Source organism: Triticum aestivum, chromosome 6A (genome assembly GCF_018294505.1).
Source record: "Triticum aestivum cultivar Chinese Spring chromosome 6A, IWGSC CS RefSeq v2.1, whole genome shotgun sequence".
Taxonomy (NCBI): Eukaryota; Viridiplantae; Streptophyta; class Magnoliopsida; order Poales; family Poaceae; genus Triticum; species Triticum aestivum.
The window spans coordinates 556,900,411-556,915,940 of NC_057809.1; positions in this window are offsets into that span (position 1 = coordinate 556,900,411).

Below are 15,530 nucleotides of genomic sequence, written 5' to 3' on the forward strand. Positions count from 1 at the left end.
GGACGCGTGGCCGGCGGGGAGTGGGTGTAGCTATGGCGACTGTCTAGGGTTTCTAAGACGGGGCAACTGGTTCATTGGTTAGAGCACTCCGATACAACTCGATGTTTACTCAAGTCAAGCCGGACGTGCCACACGTCGTGGTTAATTCCAACAAGCATGTTGATGATATTGGTCCACAAGCTTAGAATAGTAAGTGAGATTGTAAATAAATCCGGAGCAGCTTATAAATATACAACCCGTTTGCTCGTATGAAGATATGCATACACAAACGTACATGTTGACCTCTTGGTCCAGGTTAAAGAAAAGAACATGTTGATCTTCATATATCATGGCAATTAAAAGCATGCCTCATACATCAAGAATTCAACTACCAATACTATGCAAACCTAGACTCTTGCTCAGGTTTACATTTACCTCACAACTCCCAGGAGAAAATGAAAAAAAAGGAACGAAAATTAAAACTAGATCGATCCCTTTTATGGCAGCGTTTCTTCCATCCAAAGAAAAAAACTTGGAGAAAGAAACATAAAATAAAATGAAATAAAAATGAACCCGGCAGAGGCAGTTGTCGACTCGACGTCGGTGAAGGTGTCCAGGGCCAGCTACACCGTGCATGGCGCCGGGACCTTGGTGGCGGCCGCCCTGACGAGGGAGAAGGTGGGCAGGGGCAGGCTGCTGGGGGGCGGTGCGAGCGCGTGCAGCAGGTCCTCCACGAAGCCCCGTGTCACCTCGCGCTCCAGGTCGTCCAGCGCCTCCGTGACCGCCGACGTCGCGGGCAGGGGCGCCGCCCTCTGCAGCGGCTTCCTCCGCTGCGCCCTCGGAGGCTCCTCTGCGGACCTCGGTGTCCTCGGCTTCTTGCTCTTGCCCTCCAGCATCTTCCTCGGCTCCGACACCGTCATCCCGGTCGCCGTGGTCTGTTTGACCTTGGTGACGGCGGCCGGACGAGGAGGCGGAGTCAACGGCTGGTATGGGAACGTGGCGTGCTTGGCCCTGGTCGCCGGAGGGCGCGGTGGGAGACCGGGGTGGTTGAACGGCAGGGGAGGGAGAGAGCCGCACGAGTAGAAGTTATACGGCGGGTATAGAAATGGACCCGGAGGAGCCGAGGAATAAGGGAAGAAACCGTAGGCGCTCGGAGACAACGGTGGCGAGCTCATGGGGGCGACCCTCCGGCCGGCTCCGCCGGCAGACCTCCGGCGGAAGTTGTGGCCTCCTGCTGATCGGTGGACGAGAACATCATCCATATCCAATCTAGGAGAGGGTGTACGCACGGCCAAACAAGATTAGGCAAGAAGGAAATTCTGCTAAAACAACATGCAGAAGTTTTCCAGCAACTTGATCATAAAAAGACTGATCGTGCAAGGATGTTCAACGGAGGAAACGAAAAAGATGATCAAGGGATCTAACAGAAACTAAACAGAGACGAGAAACCAAGATGTAAAATACTACGTAGAGATAGACGACGGGGGATCGAAAAGGGAAACCAGCCGAGGTCACAGCCGCTCTCTAGAGCAGAGAGAGACGTACAGTCCGATCACCTCCGGGCAATGGCTCGGAGGCGTCGCCGAGCCGCCTTTTATAGAGAGGATGGACGGTTGACCTGCAAGATGCAACCTGCAAGTCGTTCCTCTTGATCATATTTGTTAGTGGCAAGTGCCATGCACATGTTATTCTTTAATCCCACGGCTGATCTTTGGCTCTTTGCTTATTGCCTACCGCAAGCATAGTGGCGAAGTGGGGTGTGTAAACTACGATAGATCCAAGCAACTTGCGTGATATTGTGGAATAAAGCCACCGACCAGTACGGCCTGGCTGCTTCCGACCAGACCGCCCGTCACGCCTGCCCATGTGGACAATAATGGGAAATCATGTAGCGGATGCCCGCTGACTCTGGGCCAGCGTTTTCACGTGGCCCCGCATGGAAATGAGCTGGGTTGGCCGCACCGCACGATCGATTTGTTGTGTGGGTGTGGGAATTCCCATCGGTGGCGGGAATCTGGCGGGCAAGGAGCATGTGCGGGGGAGCCGACCAAACCGCCAATTCCGTCCCCGCCGTCGGATGGGCATCGTGGCTACGCCGAGCTCCATCCAACCGTCCAGTGTACCACGGTCGCTCGTCTACGCTTCTATTTTTATAATATTTCTCCATTTTTGCGTTGCAGTTTCGTAGCCATGGAGCTGGATTACAGAAACTCACTTGGCTCCTGAGCAGCAGCGTTCCTGCTGACCCAACCTTTCACTTCACCCTAATCATCAACGCCTTTGTACTATGTCGTGGTATTTGTATTTTCCTGAGGCATTCAGTATGGGGTGGCACAATTGTGCCGGTCATCTGGATGGTGCACACAGGGAGAGATTTTTTTTAGACTAACACGAGGAGAGATTTATCCACCTTAAAACCCCCATATCAAGGTAATAACTCATTTTCTGCTTGTCTGTATTGATAGATCTAGCCTCGTATTAGAACTAAGATTTGTGTCGCGTACAACGAGTAGGATTATGAGGTACCTATCAGAGAGTCTGTGCCAGACCTTATATAGGTGACTATGGACCATGGTTAGGGTTACAAGGCCCGGGTCGGTTCAAACTTGTCCTAGCAAAGGAAACTACTGTACGTCTTGTAGAAGAATCGTTGTCTTATGCATCAATGTGATGATGCTCCTTGCATAGTGTATGTGAACTCCGAATCATGGGCTCTACCCATATAACAACAGTCAAGCAACAATATCAATGTACGGGAACGTGTTACGCAACAACACAAATATGCTAGATGAGCGCACTCAGAAATACTGTGAAGATGACCGGTAATGATCAATCTCACCGATCTGCAGAGTAGCGGAAAGCAATGTAGTCTGCCGGTGAAGCATGATGATTCCGCAGCTAAGTTATACCTCCCATCCGTGAGAATTTCTCTAAGACGATCCGTCGATCAAGAGTCGAAGTAGTAATCTGACAACTTTATTGGACCAATTAAATTGGAGAGAACCCGTCTAATTAGAAGTCTAATCTTGTAGACTGAGGGAGTCCTGGTTTAGGGGGTCTCCGGACAGCCGGACTATATCCTTTGGCCGGATGTAACATCCCAAATTTTCAATTTGGAATATCATACATAGATCATTCTTGCAATATTATACATAGATCATTCTTGCATATCATATTTTATTTGCATTTCGTCTCACGATCCTCGAAATCCTAAGCAACTCAAGGACCCTCGGAGAGAGTTGGGGATTTTCCCGGTTTTCAAATTTGATTTTTATCATTTTGAAACGAGGATTTTGGTTTTAATTATTTTTTCTCCGAAAATATTTCATACTAAAATATATGAGAGGAGATAATATGACTTCTCCAAGATAATTGAAATATTGGAGGAAAAATATTAAAATCAAATATTTGTTTTATTTGGATTATATTGCAATTTTGTTTGCATTAGAAAAATTGCACGTTTTTCAAAATTGCATTTTAGGGCCAAGAAAATGTTCATCTCGTTCGAAATATTTTATTTAGGCGGTGAAAATTCATTTTGGCATTTTTAGATTTTTATTTATTTTTCTAGGATTTTATTTCCGTCGGCGAAATTATATATATAAAAAAAGGTTCCCGCGCCAGACCGGGCCTAAGGCTCAGCCGAGCCAGGCCGCCGCAGCAGCCGCCTCCTACGCGCGTCGCCGCCGCCGCCGACTCGGACTTGGAGTCCGAGCCGGACTCCTCTCCGCCGCCGCGCCTTGCCCCTCCTCCAAGACGCCGCCCCCGCCCCTTTATATACCGCCACCCCCGCTGCCCCAAACCCCCACACCATCGCCGCCCGCAGCCGCCGCCGCCGTCCGCGCCGCCGCCGCCTGCGCAGCCGTCGCCGTCCGCGCCGCCGCCCCGCGAGCCGCCGCCCGCGCCGCCGCCACCCCCGCCTCGCCGGAGCCCTCGCCGGAGGTACCGAGCCGATTCCGAGCCGCCGTTTTTTTAAAAACCATTCGGATCGCCGTTTTTTTCCAATTCTTCTATTTAGCGGACGTTCGTCCGTACGTTCGTTTTAATGTACGGTTCTTCGCCCATTAGTTACAGCCAACGAACGCTCGTTCGTTAGTCTGTTCGTCAGTTTTCTTTTATCGGATTTATCTGCGATTATTCTCGATCTCGATTTCTGATCCGATCTTAGTTTCTGTTTATCTTTTTGCTCGTTAGTCGGAATCAGGCAATTCAAGCGCCTAGATCTTCGTCTCGAGACCCTCTTTCTGTTTAATCAACTTGAACAAGTCTTTGCTACTGTAAAATTTGACCTAGGTCCATATTAGTAAACGGATCTTGTTTCTTTCGCTGTTTGAGTTTCGTTGCTCTGTTTGATTTGATTCTTTTTGCTAACCGGAGTTCTTAAGTTGAACTTTCTGGTCAACCTCTTTTATTTGAGTTTTTGCTTGCGCATTATTTGCTTGTTGCTTATGTATGTTATTGTTTGTTTGCGATAGAACACCCGGAGTGCGAAGCTTGCTACTACGAGTCCCTAGGTTTTGTAGATCGTCAACAAGACAAGTAACACTTTGATCATATCCCTTTATCACCCAGTTTTTATGCATTAGTATCAATCCTCAAACATTGTATGATTAGGATGTCATTAACTTGTGGGTTGGGAAGTAGTTGTTGAGGTAGAACCTATTACCCTGTTACATTCAAACCCTTGGGAGTTACTTCTACGCGTTGCTTATATTGCTATGCTATGCTCGTAGACGTGGTTTGGGTAAGTGAAATCCATGACAGATGTGAGATTGATAATTAATGGTTCAACTTAAGGTGGCAACTTAAATACATATCTAGGTGGATTGAGGCACCTGGAGTACCCAATGTTGCCTGTATTTTTGGAAATCCCGGAGTAACCGTGTGATCTTCCTATGGACCGCCATCCAGGCTCAAAGGGAACTAAGATTATTCATGCTAAAAACTCCGTGTGCAGCCACAAACTATTATGGGCTCTAGCATAGTTGAGTAAGTTACGTGAAGCTCTTGAAGAGGCAGATCAGCAGGTAGTGGGATGTAGGTTTGGTATGGTCTGTCCGGAGTAGAGAGTTAATATTTCTGAAAGACTGTGTCTCGGTCATCCGTTTCTCAAACACCATGTAGTGCGAGAAATCCAACGAAGGAGATCGAGTCTTGTGGGGAAAAGTGCGCAAACCTCTGCAGAGTGTATAAACTAATCATGGTTAGCCGTGTCCCTGGTTATGGACAAATCTTGAGTATCTAGTACTTGGTTATCACATGTATCTCATCACTCTTAATTAATACTATTGGGTTGTTCACCACCTTAATTGGGATTGAGTTGGAGGAACCTTCTCAATGTTTGTTCAACTACCATGATAGTTAAATTTAAAATCTATTCATTTGTTGTAGGGAAAAATTAGGGAAAAATTGGCTTTTCGCAAAAACTATAACCATAGAGCTTTCCACCAGCCAAATATGCATGTAGTGATAACATTATTCTGTTCTTGCTCTACTGTGTTACTTTGCCAGCATATTCCATGTGCTGACCCATTTTCAGGCTGCAACATATTATGTTGCAGACTTTTCACACGAGGAGTAAGGTTCGTTAGGTTGTTGCCGTGCAGCTCAGCTATGCCGTTGGAGTTGATGGACTCACTTTATCTTCCAAGCCTTCTGTTGTTATCGCATTAGATGGCCTTAAGCCATATTATTGTAATAAGTTCTCTCTCTTGAGACATACGATATAATAAGTGTGTGATTGCCACTCTGTTATAAATCCTTCGAGTACTGTGTGTGTCAGCATTACCGATCCAGGGATGACACTGAAGCACAGAGACTTGACCATCTGAGGTCGGGTCGCTACAAGATGGTATCAGAGCACACGCTGAGTGTAGGACACGACCACTAAGCTAAACCATAGGCCACACTTCTCTACTCATTTTTGACTCCTCTCCATTTTCTACTCTTTAGGTTGGCGGAGATGAAGCACAAGTTTGCACAACCGGATGAAGACACACCATTTGGACGCCACCTGAAGGAAGTCACTAGGTACTTGAACATTGGAATACCAAGCTTCACCGGGACGTACAACGCCATTTTACCTAAAGAGGAGCGCTGGATGATTTAAGTACAAGTTCCAGGAAGGACGTTCTCGCCAACTTCTAAACCCATAGAATTTTATTTCGAAGCACCCACCTGGAGCCTAGGCAAGAGCATGGCAGCCCACATTACCATGGGACGCATTGGAGAAGTCTACAACAGGGAACTTAAGGACACTATCTACCAGATATGTGGACGCCGAGACGAGCAATGGGAAGTAATCAGCACCAAGAAGGATAGATCCATTGCAGCTTTCATCCAGGAGTTAAACCAGCACATTAGACGCCAGGAGAACCAGATGTGCACGAACATGATGGACTTGAAGGAGGCAAAGACTAGGATCATTGAACTGGAGGAAGAACTCAAGTTTACATGCGATGGATATGAGGAGGAAATCAAGACATTATTGGAGAAGAATGACGACCTGATCAAGAAGATCGGAGTATTCATGGGAGGCCCTACACCAGTAGCATAAGACGACGACCCCACTTGCCCAGACAACTACATCATCATCGACAACACCGATTCAGATCCTAGTGAGGAAGACTTTGAAGACGAAGCTGGAGCAGACATCATGGAGTCTTCCACCGATCAAAATTTCTAGATGACCACCATATGTTTTTAGTATTCCCCCATGTAATCAGTAGTAGTTGAGCACCTTTGTGATAGTTCTAGACCGCTTGTATGCCCTTACTTGATTGATTGAGTGAAATGTTTGTGTTTGTCTCATGTGCATATGGGTAGTGTTTTCTCATTAGACCCCTTTTCTATTCTGATCTCTTCCATCTAAACCCATCAGATGCCTCCGAGACGTGACCCCGGTTTTGTTTTCCCACCGGAGCTCACCCAGTTAATCCAGCAGCAGAATACTTTGATGCAATTGCTAGTTCAGAACCAGGGCAACAACAACAACAATAACAACAACAACAACCCACCGCCAGTGGACAACCTAGCCCCATTTCTAAGGTTACAACCACCGGTGTTCTCCAGTAGCACCGAGCCTATAGTTGCTGATGATTGGCTACGCCGTATTGGAAGGAAGTTGACCACCGTAGGTTGCACAGATGCTGAAAGAGTGCGCTTTGCCACACACCAATTGGATGGACCTGCAGCCTCATGGTGGGAGAATTACACAGCCACCTTTCCTATAGCCAATGTCACTTGGGACCAGTTTTAGCAAGCTTTCCGCACAGCCCATGTCTCAACTGGAGCTATGCAGATGAAGAAGCGGGAGTTCCGCAACCTACGTCAGGGGAACCATACTGTAGCTCAGTACGTGGATGAGTTTAGCAAGTTATCTCGCTATGCCCCTGATGATGTAGCCACAGATGCCGCGAAGCAGGAGAAGTTCATGGAAGGGCTGAATGATGAGATGAGCATGCAATTGATGGTAGCAACCTTCAACAACTACCAAGAGTTGGTAGATAAGGCTCTTATGATTGAAGGGAAGCAGCAGCAGATTGAGAGCCGCAAGAGGAAGTATGGACAATGGAAGTATAACTCAGGAGCTCAGCAGAAGCCTCGCCTAACCCCGAACTTGGGAGGACTTGTTCATAACCATGGAGGTCACAACCACACTGGAGGAGGATCGCATAACCACAATGGTTCTAAAAATGGGAATGGGAACGGAGCTAACAACAATCATAACCGCCCCAATCCATCCACACCCACCAAAAGGGACTTAAGTCACATTACTTGCTTCAAGTGCGGGAAGACTGGACACTACGCCATAGAGTGCCCTAAGGGAAATAATGGAAACGAAAATGGGAGCACTGGGAAGAAGCCTAATCCATTCAACAAAGGACAAGTTAACCACGTTAACATGGAGGAGGTTGAAGAGCAGCCGGACGCGGTAATAGGTAAGTTTTTGGTTAAGCCATTTACCGCTCCTGTTCTTTTCGATACTGGTGCATCGCATTCATACATATCAAGGGGGTTCGTGGATAAGTTTAAACTACCAACCCAAACCCTTAGGACCCCTCTCCTAGTGAGTTAACCCAGAGCAGAGTACATGGCTAGCCGATGGTGCGACCAGATACCCCTAACCATTGGCACCCATGTTTTTCCGTCCGACCTAATTATCTTGGAGTCACAAGGATTGGATGTGATATTAGGTATGGAATGGATGTCAAAGTATTCAGGAAGCATTGACTGTGCTAGTAAGTCGGTTTATCTCACCACCCCAGAGGGAAAAATGATTAAGTATGTATCTAGGCATGTGCCTAGGAGGAGCCAAGTGAATACCCTTACGGGAGTTGTTCTGGAGGAAGTACCTATAGTAAAGGATTACCCGGATGTTTTTCTAGAGGAGTTACCAGGCATGCCACCGGACAGAGACATAGAGTTTTTCATAGAGCTATTGCCAGGTACCGGGCCAATATCCAAGAGACCCTATCGGATGCCCGCGAATGATCTGGAGGAAATTAAGAAACAGATCAAGGAGTTATTGGAGAAAGGATACATTCGAAGAAGTTCATCACCTTGGGGAGCCCCTGTGCTTTTGGTTGAGAAGAAGGATAAATCCCTAAGGATGGTTGTTGATTATCGAGCCTTGAATGAAGTAATGATTAAGAACAAGTACTCATTGCCAATGATCAATGATCTGTTCGATCAGTTGCAAGGAGCTAAAGTGTCTCGAAGATCGATCTGCGATCAGGATACCATCAGTTGAAGATTCGAGAGAAGGATATACCCAAGACAGTGTTCACAATGCGGTATGGATTATACGAGTACACGGTCATGTCATTTGGACTGACTAATGCCCCTGCCTATTTCATGAGCATGATGAATAAGGTGTTCATGGAATATTTGGACAAGTTTGTTGTGGTGTTTATTGATGATATTATGGTGTACTCAAAGAATGAAGAGGAGAACAAAGAGCATTTATGCCTAGTTCTCGAGAAACTCAGGGAACACCAGTTGTATGCCAAGTTCAGCAAATGCAAATTTTGGTTGAAGGAAGTCGGATTCCTTGGACATGTTATATCAGGAGAAGGTATAGCAGTAGACCCCAGCAAGGTTCAGTCAGTTACTGAATGGTTGGCACCCACTTCAGTTAGCGAGATCCGTAGTTTCCTTGGACTCGCAGGGTACTATCGGAGATTCATTGAGAACTTTTCCAAGATTGTGAAGCCAATGACTGAACTATTGAAGAAGGATACTAAGTTTAAATGGACAGACGATTGCGAGGCAAGTTTCCAGGAGTTGAAGAAACGTTTAACTACAGCGCCAGTGCTAACACTGCCAGATATACATAGGGAATTCCAAGTGTATTGCGACGCCTCTCGCTTAGGACTTGGATGTGTGCTTATGCAGGACGGAAGAGTTAGTTGTTTCATATGCCTCACGACAACTAAAACCTCACGAGTTGAATTATGCCACGCATGATTTGGAGTTAGCAGCCGTAGTGCATGCATTGAAGACCTGGAGACATTATCTCATAGGAAACCGTTGTGATATGTACACGGATCATAAGAGTTTGAAGTACATTTTCACCCAGAAGGAACTAAACCTTAGACAGATGAGATGGTTGGAGCTTATAAAGGATTATGACATGAAGCTACACTATCATCCAGGAAAGGCCAATGTCGTTGCAGACACCTTGAGCCGAAAGAGTTATGCTAATATCCTTGAAAGTAAGGGATTGCCGAAGGAATTAGCAGAGGACATCATGGAACTACGATTGGAGATAGTTCCTAGAGGATTCGTTGCAACAATGGAGGTCCAGCCGATGTTGCTGGACAAGATTCGGGAAGCTCAGAAGGATGACAAGGAGATTGCCGAGATAAAAGAGAAGATGGGCAAAGGAAAGGCCAAAGGTTTTCGTGAGGATGAGCATGATACCTTATGGTTTGAGGACCGAGTTTATGTGCCCAATAAACCAGAGATCAGGAAGTTAGTACTTCAAGAGGCTCATGACTCACCCTACTTGATACACCCCGGAAACACCAAGATGTATCTGGATTTGAAGGAACATTTCTGGTGGACTGGTATGAAGAAGGATATTGCTGAGTACGTAGCCGTATGTGATGTATGCCAGAGAGTGAAGGCAGAACATCAGAAGCCAGCAGGACTGTTACAACCTATGCCGATACCCGAATGGAAGTGGGATAAACTGGGCATGGACTTTATCACCGGATTGCCCAGGACCAAAGCCGAATATGATTCCATATGGGTAGTAGTTGATCGCTTGACCAAAGTGGCTCACTTCATCCCAGTGAAAACCACTTATACCAGTGCAAAGTTGTCCAAGATATACATGTCGCGGATCATATGTTTGCATGAAGTTCCTAGGACCATCATATCAGATAGAGGAACACAATTTACTTCAAAGTTTTGGCATCAGTTACACCAGACTTTGGGAACGAGATTGGAGTTCAGTATAACATTTCACCCGCAGACAGATGGGCAGACCGAGAGAGTCAACCAAATTCTGGAGGACATGTTGAGAGCCTGTGCGCTAGACTATGTTGGGATGACAATTTGCCTTATGCGGAGTTCTCATACAATAATAGCTACCAAGCCAGTTTGACGATGGCACCGATTGAAGCCCTGTATGGACGAAGGTGCGGAACACCGTTGATGTGGGATGAGGTAGGAGACCGACAATTGTTTGGACCATACTTGATTGGGGAGTCCGAGGAAAAGGTTAAATTGATTCACGATAGACTGAAGATTGCTCAGTCCAGGCAGAAGAGTTATGCAGACTCAAAATGCAAGGAGGTAACTTACGAAATTGGAGACATATCATATCTGCGAGTATCGACCTTGCGAGGAGTGAAACGTTTTGGAGTTAAAGGAAAGTTAGCTCTGAGATTTGTAGGACCGTATCATGTTTTGGAACGGATGGGAGAAGTTGCCTACAAGTTGGAATTATCCGAGGGATTGTCAGGAGTTCATGATGTGTTCCATGTTTCACAGCTGAAGAAGTGTCAAGCTGAGATGGCCGATATACCGTTAAGGGATACAGTACCCTTGGAGGCAATTCAGTTGGATAGTGATTTGACCTACGAGGAGAAGCCAGTTAAGATTCTAGAGTTGCCAGCAGAGTCACTTGCAGTAAGGTTATCAAGTTTTGCAAAGTTCAATGGAGCCACCATACCGAGGATGAAGCCACATGGGAACGAGAGGATAATCTTCGCAAAGACCACCCGCACCTATTCTATAGCCAACCCGAATCTCGAGGGCGAGATTCATCTTAAGGGGGGTAGGTTTGTAACATCCCAAATTTTCAATTTGGAATGTTATACATAGATCATTCTTGCATATCATATTTTATTTGCATTTCGTCTCGCGATCCTTGAAATCCTAAGCAACTCAAGGACCCTCGGAGAGAGTTGGAGATTTTCCCGGTTTTCAAATTTGATTTTTATCAAATTTTGAAACAAGGATTTTGGTTTTAATTATTTTTCTCTCCGAAAATATTTCATACTAAAATATATGAGAGGAGATAATATGACTTCTCCAAGATAATTCAAATATTGGAGGAAAAATATTAAAATCAAATATTTGTTTTATTTGGATTTTATTGCAATTTTGTTTGCATTAGAAAAATTGCACGTTTTTCAAAATTGCATTTTAGGGCCAAGAAAATGTTCATCTCATTCTAAATATTTTATTTAGGCAGTGAAAATTTATTTTGGCATTTTTAGATTTTTATTTATTTTTCTAGGATTTTATTTCCGTCGGCGGAATTATATATATATATATATATATATATATATATATATATATATATATATATATATATATATAAGTTCCCGCGCCCGATTGGGCCTAAGGCCCAGCCGAGCCAGGCCGTCGCCTCCTGCGCGCGCCGCCGCCGCCGACTCGGACTTGGAGTCCGAGCCAGACTCCTCTCCGCCGCCACGCCTTGCCCCTCCTCCAAGACCCCGCCCCCGCCCCTTTATATACCGCCACCCCCGCCGCACCAAACCCCCACACCACCGCCGCCCGCAGCCGCCACCGCCTACGTAGCCGCCGCCGCCCGCGCCAGCCGCCGCCGTCGTCACTTGCCGTCGCCGCTGTCGCCAAGGCCCGCTGCCCCGCGAGCCGCCGCCGCCACCCCCGCCTCGCCGGAGCCCTCGCCGGAGGTACCGATCCGGTTCCTAGCCGTCGTTTTTTTAAAAACCGTTCGGTTTTTTAGAAACCCTAGATTCGTTTTTTTGGATCGCCATTTTTTTGGTTCTTCTATTTAGCGGACGTTCGTCCGTACGTTCGTTTTAACGAATGGTTCTTCGCCCGTTAGTTACAGCCAACGAACGCTCGTTCGTTAGTCTATTCATCAGTTTTCTTTTATCGGATTTATCTGCGATTATTCTCGATCGCGATTTCTGATCCGATCTTAGTTTCTGTTTATCTTTTCGCTCGTTAGTCGGAATTAGGCAATTCAAGCGCCTAGATCTTCGTCTCGAGACCCTCTTTCTGTTTAATCAACTTGAACAAGTCTTTTCGACTGTAAAATTTGACCTAGGTCCAGATTAGTAAATGGATCTTGTTTCTTTCGCCGTTTGAGTTTCGTTGCTTCGTTTGATTTGATTCTTTTTGCTAACCGGAGTTCTTAAGTTGAACTTTCTGGTTAACCTCTTTTATTTGAGTTTTTGCTTGCGCATTCTTTGCTTGTTGCTTATGTATGTTATTGTTTGTTTGCGATAGAACACCCGGAGTGCGAAGCGTGCTACTACGAGTCCCTAGGTTTTGCAGATCGTCAGCAAGGCAAGTAACACTTTGATCATATCCCTTTATCACCTAGTTTTTATGCATTAGTACCAATCCTCAAACATTGTATGATTAGGATGTCATTAACTTGTGGGTTGGGAAGTAGTTGTTGAGGTAGAACCTATTACCCTGTTACATTCAAACCCTGGGGAGTTACTTCTACGCGTTGCTTATATTGCTATGCTCGTAGACGTGGTTTGGGTGAGTGAAATCCATGACAGATGTGAGATTGATAATTAATGGTTCAACTTAAGGTGGCAACTTAAATACACATCTGGGTGGATTGAGGCACCTGGAGTACCCAGTGTTGCCTGTATTTTTGGAAATCCCGGAGTAACCATGTGATCTTCCTATGGACCGCCAACCAGGCTCAAAGGGAACTGAGATTATTCATGCTAGAAACTTCCGTGTGCAGCCACAAGCTATTATGGGCTCTAGCATAGTTGAGTAAGTTACGTGAAGCTCTTGAAGAGGCAGATCAGCAGGTAGTGGGATGTAGGTTTGGTATGGTCTGTCCGGAGTAGAGAGTTAATGTTTCTGAAAGACTATGTCTCGGTCATCCGTTTCTCAAACACCATGTAGTGCGAGAAATCCAACGGAGGAGATAGAGTCTTGTGGGGAAAAGTGCGCAAACCTCTACAGAGTGTATAAACTAATCATGGTTAGCCGTGTCCCCAGTTATGGACAAATCTTGAATATCTAGTACTTGGGTTATCACATGTATCTCATCGCTCTTAATTAATACTGTTGGGTTGTTAACCACTTTAATTGGGATTGAGTTGGAGGAACCTTCTCAATGTTTGTTCAACTACCATGATAGTTAAATTTAAAATCTATTCCTTTGTTGTAGGAAAAAATTGGCTTTTCGCAAAAACTATAACCATAGAGCTTTCCACCTGCCAAATATGCATGTAGTGATAGCATTATTCTGTTCTTGCTCTACTGTGTTACTTTGCCAGCATATTCCATGTGCTGACCCGTTTTCGGGCTGCAACGTATTATGTTGCAGACTTTTCACACGAGGAGTAAGGTTCGTTAGGTCGTTGCCGTGCAGCTCAGCTATGCCGTTGGAGTTGATGGACTCACTTTATCTTCCAAGCCTTCCGCTGTTATCACATTAGATGGCCTTAAGCCATATTATTGTAATAAGTTCTCTCTCTTGAGACATACAATGTAATAAGTGTGTGATTGCCACTCTGTTATAAATCCTTCGAGTAATGTGTGTGTCAGCATTACCGATCCAGGGATGACACTGAAGCACGGAGACTTGACCATCTGAGGTCGGGTCGCTACACCGGACTGTTGGACTATGAAGATACGAGATTGAAGACTTCGTCCCGTGTCCGGATGGGACTCTACTTGGCGTGGAAGTCAAGCTAGGCAATACGGATATGTATATCTCCTCCTTTGTAACCGACCTTGTGTAACCCTAGCCCCCTCCGGTGTCTATATAAACCGGAGGGTTTTAGTCCGTAGGACAACATACAATCATACCATAGGCTAGCTTTTAGGGTTTAGCCTCTCCGATCTCTTGGTAGATCTACTCTTGTACTACTCATATTATCAAGTATAATCAAGCAGGACATAGGGTTTTACCTCCATCAAGAGGGCCCGAACCTGGGTAAAACATCGTGTCCCCTGCCTCCTGTTACCATCTGCCTTAGACACACAGTCCGGGACCCCCTACCCGAGATCCGCCGGTTTTGACACCGACATTGGTGCTTTCATTGAGAGTTCCTCTGCGTCGTCATCATTAGGCTTGATGGCTCCCTCAATCATTGATAGCGATGCAGTCCAGGGTGAGACTTTTCTCCCCGGACAGATCTTTGTATTCGGCGGCTTCACACTGCGGGCCAACTCGCTTGGCCATCTGGTGGAGCAGATCGAGAGTTACGCCCTGGCCACCAGGTCAGGTTTGGAAGCTTAAACTACACGGCCGATATCCATGGAGACTTGATCTTCAACGGATTCGAGCCCCTGCCTAGTGCGCCACATGGTCACGATGAGCATGATTTAGCTCTACCATCGGATAGTGTTCAGGAGATCGCACCGGCAACCGCTCCGACCCTCAATTCGGAACCAGTAGCGCCATCCATGGATGGGTGGATAGACCCCACCATGGAGGCCGTATCCTCAGTGGCGATCGAGCCGAGTATCGACCTTACCATTCATGAGAGCCGTGATGCCAAGCTATCGGATCCTTCCCCGGCCACGGACTCCGAACCGCCTGCGCCCGTGCCTATCGAATCCGACTGGGCGCCGATCATGGAGTTTACCTCCGCGTATATCTTTCAGCACTCGCCCTTCGGCGACATACCGAACTCATTAAGGTCTCTCTCCTTGTCAGGAGAGTCCTAGCCGAACTATGTCCGGCAGGATTGGGACGCGAATGATGAAGAAATTCGCCGCCCACCCACCACCCACTTAGTAGCCACTGTCGATGATTTGACCGACATGCTCGACTTCGAATCCAAAGACATTGACGGCATGGGCGACGATGCAGGAGGCGAACGAGAACCACTGCCCACAGGGCACTGGACAACCACCTCGTCATATGACATATATATGGTGGACACACCCAAAGAAGGCAATGGCGACGGGACAACGGAGGATGACCCCTCCAAGAAGCAACCCAAGCGCCGACGTCAGCGGCGCCGCTCTATGTTTCGCCAAGGCAAAAGCAGTGATACCGGCACAGGAGATAACAGCACTCTGGACAGTGCCGAAGATGACAACAATCCCCTCCAGCAAGA